Source organism: Condylura cristata, unplaced genomic scaffold (genome assembly GCF_000260355.1).
Source record: "Condylura cristata isolate star-nosed mole 26May11 unplaced genomic scaffold, ConCri1.0 scaffold00002, whole genome shotgun sequence".
Taxonomy (NCBI): Eukaryota; Metazoa; Chordata; class Mammalia; order Eulipotyphla; family Talpidae; genus Condylura; species Condylura cristata.
The window spans coordinates 60525975-60540668 of record NW_004567103.1 but is presented as its reverse complement, the minus strand read 5'-3'; the positions used below and the strand labels follow the sequence as shown (position 1 = coordinate 60540668).

Here is a 14694-nt window from a genome sequence, read left to right as displayed (position 1 = left end):
ATTTATTTATTCATACAGAGTTAGGGTACAGGCCAGAGATGCGGAGGGTGAGAGGATTCACCAGAGTGGGGAGCAGAACAGGCAGATCGACCAAGTACACTGCTGAGGGGAGCAGCGGGAGGGTCAGGAGAGGTCTGCCTCGCCATATGGATCTCCTCCAGAGCAGGCGGGAATCGAACTCATGCGGAAGTGGCTTAAGCTTCTTAGTGCTGTGCTTTAACCCGCTGTGCCACCAGGGAGGGCCCTGAACATAATTCTTATACACGAGATAAGGACAACTGGCAAAATTTAATTTAGATCGAAGGACTAGTTTGTAATAATATATCCTGATTTTTTTATTATTCTACTTTGGTTATGTAAAGAATATCTTTTAGAAACACCTTTTGCATATATTTACTCAAGAATTTCTAGGTAATGTTATGAAGTTGGAAACTTATTCTCAAATAATTCAGGAAAAAGAAAAGTTAAATTCTACCTGGTTTGTCAGAATAAAAAGATAAAGTTTCATAATATAGAAGTAGCTCCCTACTGCACCAACAACATAATTCTTTAATGGCATTCTCCATTTATCCAAGGCCTTATACAATCTAACTCCAACTTACTTTCTAATCTTACTTAGACAACTATTGGACTAAGTCCTCAAACTACATAGAACACTTAAAGGATCTCCCTTTTTATACCCCTCATAAGCTTAATTTTCACCAAATGAAATTCTACTCCTTTTCAAATTCCTTCCCAAGCTTCTAATGTCTATCATGGTTCCTCCAAAGAACATCTCTTGTGAGGAGTTTTTATTATTTGTTTATCTGTGCCTAGGACATACCCACTTCTCTTATCTGTTCAGAGCACAAGGCCAGCTCACATACTGAAAACATTCAATGTGTATAGAATTATAGGATATCTTGACCCAGGTATTTGTTCTGCTCAGATCTTCCCATGTATATGAAGTTCTTATTAGGTTTCCAGAAAAATAGGAATTTCAGTGTCATTGAATTGCTTTTCTTTTTTAAGCTTTATTTATTTATGCATATAAAACTGGGGTGCAGGCCAGAGGTGCAGGGACTGAGATGATTCACCACAGACAGAGTGGGGAGCAGAACAGGCAGATCCTCTGAAGTACACTGCTGAGGAGAGCAGTTGGAGGGTCAGGAGAAGTCTGCCAAGTCATGTGGGTCACCTCTGGGGCGGGGATTCAAACTCAAGCTGAAGTGGCTTTAGCTTCTTAATGCTGTGATTTAACCTGCTGCGTCACCAGGGAGGGCCCTGAATTGCTTTTTTAAAGCTTTTATTAGAGTTTGTAAAAGCACTCATCATATTTAACTCATGCAAATGATTTACTACAAAATTTCTTTGATATCCAGATATTTTCCCTCTTCACATGGGATGCATGTGAACAGAATACAAACAGGATAACAAAGAAAGTTAAAAAAGAAAGAAAAAAGCAAACAGGAGGTAGGCAAAGTAGTGCCACCCCCTTAGTCATCCCCATGTACCCCCTTAATCTGTGAATGTTAGATTACACTGCAAAAGAGAATTAATTTTGTAGACTGAGTTAAGGTAGCTAACCAGATGATTTTAAAATAGGGAGCTCATTCTGGACTATCCCTGGGATCCAATGTAATCATCAGGGTTCTTTAATGGGAAAGAGGAAGGCAGAAGAGTAGTCAGAGTAAGATGTGATCCCAAAAGGTTGGTCAGAGACAGGCAGTTACTGGCTTTCAAGATGCACACTGGGCACCATGAGCCAATGAAGATTAGCAGCCTACAGAATCTGGAAAGCAAAAAAGCAGATTCCAGAAAGGAAGTTAGCCTGTAGACACCTTGATTTTAGCTTAGTGGGTCAGACTTATAAAATATTTTAAGATAATAAATTTGTGAGTTTTTTAAAATCTACTTGTAATTTGGTATGGCAGTTTATGGGGGAGGGGAATCTACCTACCACTGACTTTCCTAATATTCTTATATCACTGTGATGCCCACTAGAGTACAATCTTCCAATATGCAAGCCTGGCAGCAAAAAGAATGTAGCTGAGGGTAAGAAGAGAGGAGGAGGTGGTTAAAAAGATGGTGAGATACCATTAGAGTTGGATTGGTGGTATTTTGTTGTTGTTCTGTTTTTGTTTTATGAACGTATACATGTTACACTGACTGGGAAACCTCTTGGCCTCCTCTGGGTGTCTCTCCAAAAAAATCCTGCATTTTCTGAAAAATGAGGCTCTACGGCCAAATTGCACCTCTGCCAATAACAAACACTGAGCCTGCCAATCAGTATAAGGCTCCTTAAGGAAGCCGTTTTCCTTGGAACTATCTCCAAATACGCTACAAGAACCGTGGGGAAACACAAAGCATTTTTAGCTTCTATTTACCCAAAGAAGGAAACTGAGAAGGGCCTGAGGCCTGGGCAGCACCAAAAAAGCATCCCGGGCACGAAGACAGAAGCGCCCCTTTGGCGATGCCACTGTCACCACTGGACTGCAGGGTAGGTGTGGGGCACAGAACCGCTGCCCCCTCGGGCATTGACCTGGCTGGGTGCCGGCCCCGCGGAACACCCCTCCTCCAGCCGGACTGCTCTAGCCCGGAACTCCTAGGAGCAGGGCTGGCAGCTGCGAACTGAGAGCCCCACTCACTTACCTTAGCCCTCCAGGCGCGGGATCCCCAGGCCCAGAGCGCCCACCTTGCCCGGAAACGTAGTGCGGCTGCGCAGGCGCTGGGCCCTGCGCTGCCGCTGCCGGAGTCTCAGGAACCGCCTATCGGGCGGTGTCCCCAGGATCCTGAGGCTGGCAAACTTTGACCTACGAAGACTCCAGTGGCATTAAAACTGAGGTTAAAAGCTTGGTACCTTTAAGAAAATAAATAAGGTAATAAAAATAAAACGAAAAGAAAGAAAAGGGGGAAAGAAAATTCTACCCAAGTGGTGTTAAAAAAAAAAAACCAAACTGCTCTCAAGACCAATCCTATCTGCCAATGAGTAGTCACTCACAAATAGTAATACTGTTTTCACTTTCGATTTTTAAAACGTGATTGTTTCGTTTCTGGTTTAAAGGTATCTATACCCAAAAACATGCCTGATGTTTCCATAAATACTCCTTTTAACATTTACTCTACAAACCACCCTCTTTGTGTGTGTATTACTAGACATATTGGTGAAAAGTGGATTAAAATCAAACAAAATCAAAGTAAACTTACAGATTGTAACTCTCATTGGAATTTATAACCTTAATCTATAAATTTTTACAACCAGCACAAAATCAACTTTTTGTGTGTGTCTTTTGCAATGTGTTCTGAGTCATGAAGTTGGGAAATTTGTGGTATTCAATTGGTTTCTGTGGCTCATGTGTCTGAAAAAGTTTTCCTATAATCTTTTGTTGTGAAGCATGCAAATAAATTCACTTGTGATCTTTTCCTTTGAAAATAAAAGCACCTGCGTTAAGCATTACTTGTTTCTTAAGCCCACACAAATCTGCTCTTGCTGTAGAGGTCAAGGCAGAGATGTAGAGAAATTATTTCCAGTCATAAATTCTAGTTTAGAATGCTATGCAGTTATACATAACAACTGATAACAGTGTCTGAAAACAACAGATTAAGTCAGATTCTTTCTTGAAGAATATTCATGGGAAGCAGTTTAAAGTGGCCTTCCTAAATTAGAATGAGTGCGTAATAAAGACTTCCTTGTGCTCATCTTTCCAGTTGGTACGAATTTTCATCTGCTGTGATTTAAGAGTTACTTCTGTTTAATCTTAGAACTTTAGAGACCATGAACTCTAGAGGTCTTTTAGTTGAACTTCATTTTTTCTTTTGCTTCATGTTTGTTTTTTATAAGAAGCTACTAAGCAACAGAGTCACTGCCAGAACAAGACTGACCTCATATTGATTCAGCTTGTGTTAAATGGCAAAGGATATAGTAGAAGAGCCTCTGTGGCTACCTATATGCTAAAGCTGAGCCATATGTAAAAGTCTGGATTCAACTCAGCTTCAGTTCCAATACCCTACAGAGTGCAGGGGTTCTAAAGATGAATTCTGCTCCTGAGCATGTTCTTATTAATAATTGTAATTGATAACATCTCATGAGAACGCCTGAGCATTTTATAAACCCATTTATTTTGTCAACATAGGGTATTATCTTTGCTTTGCAAATGAAGAAGCTAAATCTTAAAACGGTGAGCCCCCAAATCAAGCAGTTCCTGTGTGATGACTCTGACACTATATTCAACTCTTGACTGTTAAATCCATGTCTACACACTGTTCTATTGTGCATAGAGAAAGACTCCATGGATACAAACAATTAGCACATGCTGTGCATGAATTCACTTTTGCACATTCACAGTGTACATCAGCACATTATGAAGTTTAAGAAGTATTGTGGGAAAGTTAAAATACTTATTTAATAAGTTTTCAGTGAAAAGGGCCCTCCCTGGTGGCACAATCACTATGAAGCTATCACCAGCCACTGAAGCTAGAGTCCAATGCCCTGCCAGGGAGCTGACCCACATGGTATGCCAGATCTCTCCTGTCTTACCCACTGCTCCCCTCAGCAGTATATTTCAGTATCTCTGCCTGTTCTGCTCCCCACTCTGTCTCCGGGGAATCTTCCCACCTGCTGCACCTCTGGCTTGTACCCCAGTTCTTATGTGTATACATAAATAAATCTTTAAAAAAATAAAAGTTTTCTGTGAGACATGCCCTTCCTATACCTGAAGGAAAGAAACATTCCAACCTCAGAAAACAAAGGAACAAAGCAATACCAACAAGAACCATATCAAGATTTGCTAAGTTCACAACCCCCACATTTATTACCTCTTACTCCTTGACCTATCATACAACTGCCCATTCTTCATCAAACCCAGCATAAAAACATCCTCTAATTATTTCTTTACATCTTCATTCTGTTATGAAGTTTCCTTTGTCACGTAACAGATATAAAATAAGTTTGGACATTTTTTACTATTAAACTGATTTGTCAGTTTAATTTTCAGACCCAGTTAGGATCATATGAGGGCCAAGGAAAACTGTTTTCCTCCTCTACACTAAATTATGCCGTCTCCTAACCTAAAAGTTATTATTTACTTGGCTATCCATCACATAGTCAGTAAATATTATGTCCCACATTAGATGTTCTGGGTATCTCATGTAAGTCTACACCATAGTGTTATGACATGTTTATTGTTACACATTTATCCCCCCCATCAGATGGCAATGAATTCCTAGGCTTCCCTATAAATTATAGGGAACACAAACATACACATTTTGCAATATGTAAATGTATCAAATCATGTTGTCCTCTTTAAACTTATACAGTGTTGTGTTACTTATATCTCAATAAGCATGGGGAGTGCATACATAAATAGGGGACAGCAACAGATTTTTTAAAGTGAAGGAAAATAAAGACACCATCCCTTACTCTATCATGCAGGAAATACTAAATAATAAAGAGCACGGTTTTGATATCAGATGTTGGCTTGAATAGCAATTTCAAGCTGCTGAAGTTTCTAAGTCTAGTTTTCTCTTCTGTAAAAGGCATTTATTGTGGGGCCCTCCCTGGTGGCGCAGCGGGTTAAAGCACAGCACTGAGAATCTAAAAGCCGCTTCTGCATGAGTTCGATTCCCACCTGCCCCGGAGGTGACCACATGGCGTGGCAGACCTCTCCTGACCCGCCTGCTGCTCCCCTCAGCAGTGTACTTCGTCGATCTGCCTGTTCTGTTCCCCACTGTCTCTGGTGAAGCCTCTCACCACCCCTGAACTTCTGGCCTGCACCCCAGTTCTGTATGCACAAATAAATAAATCTTTTTTTTTTTAAAAAAAGGCAGTTATTGTGAATGAGATATTCTTTCATGTCAAGGACTTAACACAGTGTCTTACCTATGATAAAAGCTCAATAAAAAGTAACCATTACCATTTTATCCACTGGTGAAATTTTTTTAGATTTTTTTCTTGAATATTTCTTCTTCTTTTCTTCCTACCTAGATAAATATTTTCAAAATAAAGACCATTTTAATAAATTCTCCTTGTGTTCTTACAGTTATCACATACCAAGTGATATACCAAGTAGTACTAGATGCTTATTTCTAGTAGTGCCTAAAAATCCAAGAGTAGGACCCAGTGTTATAAGACCTCTGAACAGGTTTTTCACTTTAATGTGTATGAATATGTCTGTATAAGTAAAATATTGAAGACAGAGCAAAGTTTTATAAATTAAAATTCAAGTAAAATAATGATAGTATTAGAGAATGAAAAACATTATTTTCTTAAATCTTGCCTGGGCCATTGATTTACAACAGAAACATAATAACTCTATCTGAAATTACTGTTTTGTTACAGTATTTGGAGAGTGAAACTACTGTCCTTGACTGTGCTAGAAAGGGGAAAAATTAAGAGTTTTGCACATAAAAATAAAGGTCCAAAAATAAGTATTTATCCCAAATAACCAAGTCTGTAAATTATGAAGCAGTAATCTTCAATATTACATTAAGGAAATTACTTTAGGCTCTCCCTGATGGTGCAATGGGTTAAAATGCAACCCTGTAAACAAGCTGCAGCCACTTCAGCACAAACGATCCCTGCCCCAGAGATGATCCACATGGTACAGCAGACCTCTCTTGTCTCACCTGCTGCTCCCCTCAGCAATGTACTTGGTCAGTCTGCCTGGCCTGCTCCCCACGGCAGCTCTGATGAATCCTTTCACCACCCCTGGACCTCTGGCTTGCATCCCAGTTCTGTATGCATAAATAAATCTTAAAAAAAAAAAAGGAAAAAATTATTTTAAGGAGAACTGAGAATATTGCTTTTTTGCCTTTACTTGTTTAATTGCAAACTGAATGCTGCTTCTGATAGAATTCTTGTAGGATGAATTGATGGTATAGCAAACCCAGTCATTTGACTTGAATGTAAATCACAGGGGAGAAACAATTCAAAGAATCTTAAGATTCTCAGAGACACTTCATATAGAATGTGGCCTTGGAATGTTGGAAATATTGAAATGTTAGACTTTGTGTTATAACAAATACCCCAATGAAAGTATGGAGCATATCACTCAGATAAATTAATATGACTACTTAGGGATTTCACCTCTTAATGAAACAACTAAATAAGTAGAAGAAATTTATTTTGCTTGGCAGTTTTATTTTTTTATTTGGAATATTGTGGTTTGTTTTTGTCTCGGGGCCTGTATAAGGAATTCAGAAATACCAAGAAATAAGATTTGAGTTGGCCCTTGAGTAAGTTGTTTCTGATTATTTCCCTGTTTGAATAGTACTCGGTAAAAGAGGTTAACTTATTGCAACAAGGAAGTTCACTGATCTATTCAGGGTATTGAAAACATACAAGGCAAAAGAACGCAACTTTACCTCTAAGTTAATTTGTCTTCTGGTTTGTCTAAGTGAAACTTGTTATTTGGAAGGACATAAGGACATAGAAATCTACTAAGTTATCTCAGCGTAGTATTTGTCTACTAGTGATTGCCTTTGAAATGTGTCTCACAGTTACAAGAAAGGGAAATTGGGGTTCTCCCTGGTGGCTGGGTTAAGGAGCAGCTCTGTGAAGCTGTCCATAGCTACTGCAGCACGAGTTCAATCCCCAGTCAGGGAGGCAATCTACATGGTGTGGCAAACCTCTCCTGACCCACCCACTGCTCTCCTCAGCAGTGGATTTATATTATCTGCCTGTTATGTCCCTCATTCTGTTTCTGAATCTTCCCACCCTTGCACCTCTGGCATGTACCCCAGTTCTTATATGCATAAATAGATAAATCTTAAAAGAAAAGTAAACAAAAGGATGTCCTCTGTAGACCAGTGCTTCTCAGACTTTAATGTCCATCCAAATCAGCTTGGTATTTCCTTAAAATGCCTAACTTTATCCCATAGAATTAGAATGAAGCATCAGCATTCCTAACATTGGTAGATGATGCCAATAGTCTTGGACTATATTTTGAGTAGAAAGTTTTTTATATTAACCAGTTCATGAAAAGATCAAAGAGTACGCAGAAACAGTCATTCCACTTGGAGGGTTCTCCCCACTCTGACTCAGTGAAGAAACACAAATCCCTCTTCTATTTGCCATTCTGATTAGTGGGTCCATGGAGAGAAGGAAAAGCATTTCTAGGTGCCCCGGGTAGAAAGAACAGCTGTTCCTGTCTTCTATGCCATCTCTTTCAGAGGACAATTGATACTTGTCTACAGCTAAGCAGTCATTACAACTATTCAGAAAATGGAAAGGAAGGAATAAACCATAAGGGTGAAACAGGTCAAGATGATGATCAAAAAAAAAAGTGGGAAAAGGAAGTAAAGAAAATCAGAACAAAAGAGTAAAATTAATGTATCTGAAAACCATGGAAGGAATATTCTTTTCTCTTTCATTAATTATTCATTTTAATTTATTCTAAATAGTTTATCCTAGTACATAATGTAACAAAATAGAGTGATCCTGCATACAACTCTCATTTTAATAGCATATTATCTGCATGGGGTAGTCTGATGATGTTGGTTTCATAAAGCCAGAGTCAATTCATCCCTCTAAGGACTTAAACTCCTCCCGAGAAATTATAAATAAAAACAAGCTTCATCTACCAAGAAAAATAAAACCAAATCCAAAAAGAGTGTCCTTCAGATCTTATTGCTTGGTGACTTTATGAATTTCAGTGGAAATATTATTGCCTTTTGGGAAGTAGATCTCAACTGTTTTTCAACCATTTGAAGAATAACTCTAATTTCGGTGCCAATACTCTAAAGCAAATCTCTCTCAGGTGGATGAAAGCAGCTGGTGGGTTAACTTGTCTTGGAAACTGAACCACTTTAAAACTGCCAGGAGAACCTGGCTGATTCTCTGTTCTGGCCCTTAGTAGCTCTATGAACTTGGACATACGGAATTCATCTAGCACATAATAGGTGCTCAAAAAATGTGAGTTCTTATCTTATTTCCTTTAAATTTTCTGAGGCTCAGTTTCCTTGAATGTAAAATGAAAATAATGTTTGCTACAAATATAAGGTATTTCATGAGGATTAACTGAACTAACAGACATAAAAATGTTTTATAAAAACAAAATATTCTTAATAATAACATTGTCATCTGGTTTCAAGCTTCAAAATAGAAGAATGATTTTCAGAGGTGACTTTGAAATAGGAAAAAAATAGCTAGATGATTTAATTTTGTTTAATTATTTAAATAAAATTTAGGCAGCCTTCCCGGGTGGCCTAGGGCTTAAGTCCTGACCAGCACTTTCAGTGCAATGGCTCACCACAATGGCCTCAGCTAGATCCCTGGCCAGAGAGCTAACCCACATGACGCAGCAGACCTCCCCCGTCTCACCTGCTGCTCCTCTCAGCTGTATATTTCAATGGATCTGCCTGTTCTGCTAGCCACTCTATCATTGGTGAATCCTCTTGCACTTCTGGTCTACACTTCAGTTCTTCTATGCAAAAATAAATAAATAAGTAATCTTTCAAAATAAATAAAATTTACTATCCATGGGGACAAGGCAATTACATATAGCAAACATGTATACAGCAAAAATAGTCCCTGGAGATTGTGCTAGGGAAAGGTTCTGGGCTGCCAAATCTGGTTTTGTTGCTAGTCTAAAATTGGACAGAACAAGTAAGAACAAGACTTGCAGATGATATCTAGTATATAAAGTCCAAACTCCAAAGTATAACACATACCGTTCCTTCCATATTTCCAACAATTTCCAACACCAACTGTTTCCACAACAGGCAAAGTACAGCTTGCCTTTTAGTTCTATTGCATTGCTTCTCTGTGTGCAATGGGAATTATCCAACTGCAAGTAGTCTTATAAATAAACTGCACTTCCTCTTCTTCTTTTTTTTTTCCACCATTTCCTTTTCCTGAGGTATTTCCCCTCTCCTTACTATTATTTCTTTTTTTAAAAAAAATGTATTTATTTATGGGCCCTCCCTGGTGGTGCAGTAGGTTAAAGCACAGCATAAGAAGCTAAAGTCACTTCAACATGAGTTTGGTCCCTGCCCAGGAGGTAATCCACATGGCGTAACAGATCTCTCCTGACCCACCCGCTCCTCCCCTCAGCAGTGTACTTCATCAATAGGTCTGTTCTGCTCCCCACTCTGTCTCTGGTGAATCCTTTTACCGCCCCTGCACCTCTGGCCTACACCCCAGCTCTTCATGCATAAATAAATAAATCTTTTTTAAAAAATATTTATTTATGTATAAATGAACTGAGGTACAGGTCAGAGGTACAGGGGATGGTGAGAGGATTCACCAGAGACAGAGCGGGAACAGCCACATGGAGTGAAATACATTGCTGAGGGGAGCAGCAGGCAAGACAGGAGAGGTCTACTGTTCCATGTGGGTCAGCTCCCTGGCTAGGGATAGATCTTGTGCTTCAGTGGCTGCAGATCCCTTCATAGTGCTGTGCTTTAACCCCTTGAGCCACTAAGGAGGTCCCTCCTTAATATTACTTCAGTCACACAATTGTACAAGTGAATATTCAACAAATACCTATCACACTTTAAATGCAGTGATGATATTCACAATATTAATAATTAATCAGCACGAACATTGATAACCACCAGAGTGACTAAGTAGAGTGCTGGAGGGATGTCCTACCAGATTCCTTTGGGGCCACCTTTTAATCCTTCAGTTGCTGGATCCTAGAAATATACAGGGAAAGACTGGGGCTTCTTGGTAGAGTGAGAGGTATGGACAAAACAGTAAAAGCATTGCTTTGTAATTGATTGCACTGTAATCAATTGGCACAAAAATATTTCAATATTTAACATATGTCTGATACAGACACCCAGAGCATATGATTAAAAATCAGTCTCAGGCTTTGATGTATCTCCAGGCTCAACTTAAACTCTTTGTTCAACAACCCCAATGGCATGGATATCACCTGCTAAATTATTTTAGCATGTTTTACCCACATCACTTACTAACCACATTTCCAACTTTGCAATGTTAATTTTCCTTTTGGGAACTTTTGTGCAATCGGTCACAAAAAGAAGATAATCTCTATTTTATTTATTTTAAAGATTTATTTATTTATGCATACAGAATGGGGTATAGATCAGAAGTGCAGGTGCAGTGAGAGGATTCATCAGAAACAGAGTGGGAAATGGAACAGACAGATCGACGAAGTACACTGCTGAGGTGAGCAGCGGGAGGGTCAGGAGAGGTCTGCACGCCATGTGGATCACCTCCCTGGCAGGGGATCAAACTCATGCTACAATGGCTGTGATAGCTTCATAGTGCTGTGCTTTAACCAGTTGCGCCACCACGGAGGGCCTGATAATTGTTTCTGAAATGTGGGTTATATTGTATCTTTGTTTCTAAGTGTCAAATATATTGTCATATGTAGTCAGTCACCTATTCTATATGTATTAATGAAAGTTAGTTGATTGAATAATTGAGAACTGCATATATTATAATCTTGTCATTTCAACTCACTTAGAAGCTGAAAGATATTTTTGAGACTGATAAGAACTAGCTACTCTCTTCCCAGAGACATTGATAACATCAGAAAATTAGGCACAGGATATCAGGGGTCTCACTTTCCATAAGTCATCATAGACTTCTGGGAGTTCATGGAACTAAGTTAAAGATAATTTAAATGGAACTTCATGGAGTTAAAAAAAAACCTAAATAATTAATCTTTTTGTTTGTTTTGCATGTTAGAGGTACAATTTTTTTCATGCCACGAAGTAAGCAATTATGCAATAATATCCTCATCTAACATGGCCTGTCTAAACTTATAGGCAGATTGACAGTCCAGCTGATGTACAATCCAAGTGACTTTGGTTTAGTCCTGAGCCATCTCAGGACTAGAAGCTCTCTCTTTTTAAAAATTTTTGTTGAAGTAATATTGTAGTATAACATTATATAGGTTTTAAGACTGTCTCACTATAAGTCAGTTATATATACTACATAAAATTCAGCACCACCAATAGAAGTTTTTAAAACTTTACTTCTTTTATCAGCATTCTTTATTTTATAAAAAATGAAGTCCATGAACTCTGCTCCTACCCAAATATTCTGGTAAACTTGACTTAAATATGGAAGGACTGCATAGGTGAGCCAAACATTTTAAATAAGACTTTGAAGTATCTTGGCATAGCACAAATTACTTATACCACAGTAAACTACTAAAGACATAAATTTGACCCTACTTGGATCATCCAATAAGGTCAATACTTTAGGAGAGCTATCATTTTTTTCACTCCTGGGACTATGCTGTCTAAGGGCTTATCTTCTTGTCTTGAACTGGGAAGCAGAAGACAGCAGAACTCTGGTGTTTGCTGTGATGGTCTGCTCTCCTTCAGGAATTTCGTACTACTATTGACTGAGCGTTTCAGTTAAGGTGTACTCATTACCGGTTAATAGCTGTAGACAGACATCAAATAAGTGCCAGTAAAAATATGGAGTAGGGCCTTCTTTGAGTAGTTAAACTAATTAATAAATACCATACACCTAAGTATATAAAGTGTGATTCATGTCTAAGTGAAAAGAGAAAGGAACATTTCAGAATGCAAGAACATGTGTCTTAGACATCTTTGTTCATCAGGGAAAGCGACCTTGGTACATAAATCAAAGTGTAGACATGAAGCATAAAATAGTGAGATCATTGTCACTAAAACTCTGTGGAATTGACTCCCACTGAGTTACACGACATGACTCAAAGAGATGGGAATTCCGTCAGCTCCCTGACGTAGTTAAATAAACCTCCTTGCAATAAACTTATTTTTTGGAAGAAAGAACAGATCTTATTCACAAGGGAAATTCCTACTATCATCCAGATATGAAGTTATGGGAAAAATCACACTTTCTCATATTTCGCAATAATTTGCTTCATTTCTTGGGGAAAAATAGAAAATCGTTTACCTTTTATTAATCTCTGGGTTGCCATTTGTTGTCTGAACTTTCTTGCAGAGTATTACTACTACAAAGATATTAGATATGTGTAGTGAAAAGAACACCAGAAAAAAATACAAAAAAAATTGTTAATAAATGCTAATTAAAACTAGAGACAATCTATGTTTTTCTGGCTATAAACCAATGTAATAGCCCTGGGAGAAACAAAAATGTTACTGTTTTCCAAGAAACCTTTGGAGAAATTGCATCACTTCTCTGAACAAATGTAGAAGAAAGGGTATGTAGTTGAGGAGGTTACAACTCAACAACAGCCCTATTTTTCATCTACTTTGACAAGAGTGATAGCATTGACAGTGTCTGAAAATTAATTCTCCACATATCATACAATATAATGAGGACAATTCTTCATTATTTTCCTGCCCTACACATGAACAGATCTACAACAAAAACACCATAAAGGCAGCATAAAATTGAGGGATGTTCCTGTCGTGCAAGGAAAGACTGAAGAACCAATTTCCCTGGTACTATGCTGCAGCTAATAGACAACATGTTTTCAGATCCAAACTACCAGAAGCAGCAAGTTGAGGAGGGAGAGGAGGGCATGAGTGGACAAATGACTTAGCCATGTTTTGCCAGTCCTTGACATGTGGCAATCCTTGTGTTTGAATGAAAAACACGACTTTTCTTCAACAATCTTCTTGGTTATTGGGCAGGGAGCCTAAGTAATGTCAAGCCCGCTGTTTTAGCACTTATATCCACTGTCTCAACCAGACTTGTGGTCACTGTGGAAAGAGTGGCTACCATAGTTACACTGAAGAATAACTGCCTACTTGTTGAAGAAGGTAGCGAGAAATAATTTATGCCCTTGACTTCACTCTTTTCCTATTTATATACAATCGTGGCCCTTAAGATGTTCTGCTCCTTGGATGAATAACAACTAGGTCTGGGGGTGGGGGTGGAGGGAAACACCTCAAAGAATGATAGGTTATCATATGAAATCTGGAAACATCTACTAAATGGCAAATTTTCCAGTTCAAAAAGCAGGATGAGACTTTAACATAACTGTGGATTACAGGATTATCACTCAAAATATTTTCTCAAGAACTTAATTATTCTATGTAAAAGGAAAAAAAAAGCAGAGGATGAAAGACAGAGAAAAGCATTGCTGAGTTTGGCAGTCTGTATTTTTGCAAATTGATCCCCACAACTTTCCTCTACTATATGCTTATAAATCCAACTTTGGATTTAAGATATAAATACACCAGAGTAAAAATAATCTGATTTTCCAACCCAATTTCTTAAAATTTTGTTACACCCTAGTGATTTCAGTCTAATTAGTCTTACACATTCTAATTTCTTGTCTTCATCAGAATCTCAGAATAGAATTCCCAGGTCACCTAGTCCATCTGTCATCCAGTTATTCAAATCCTCTCTACTAGATGTTCCTTAAGTTGGGCTGACACATTAAGTTGGGCTAACATATTATTATGTAGTTGAACTTTCACTTATTTTTTCCATTTGAGCCCATAAGAATAATTTTACAAAATACTATTGTCAAGAGAAAGAGAAAAGAAATAAGCACATTTGGCTTGCCTGGTAGCACAACAGGTTGAAACGCAGCACTACAAGCTAGCCACAGCCACTTCAGCATGAATTTGATCCCCATCCCCAGCCAGGGATTACCCACTTGGCACAACAGACCTCTCCTATCTCGCAGGCTGCTCCCTTCTGCAGTGTACTTGTCAATCTGCCTGTTCTGCTCCCTACTTTATCTCTGGTGAATCCTCTCACCACCCTGCACTGCTAGCCTATACTCCAGTTTTGTATGCATAAGTAATATTTTTTTAAAAAAAAATGAATAG

At 38.5% G+C, this 14694-nt stretch overlaps 1 protein-coding gene across 1 annotated transcript in view; it reads right to left on the bottom strand.

Annotated features, from left to right (window-relative positions):
• NMI (N-myc (and STAT) interactor) overlaps window positions 1–2875 on the bottom strand; it is a 17613-nt gene extending 14738 nt beyond the window's left edge. The window contains exon 1 of the mRNA XM_004674881.2: window positions 2632–2875. The gene's annotated coding sequence lies outside the window, so the exon portion shown is untranslated. The remainder of the gene's footprint in view (window positions 1–2631) is intronic.
• Window positions 2876–14694: the final 11819 nt, after the last annotated feature.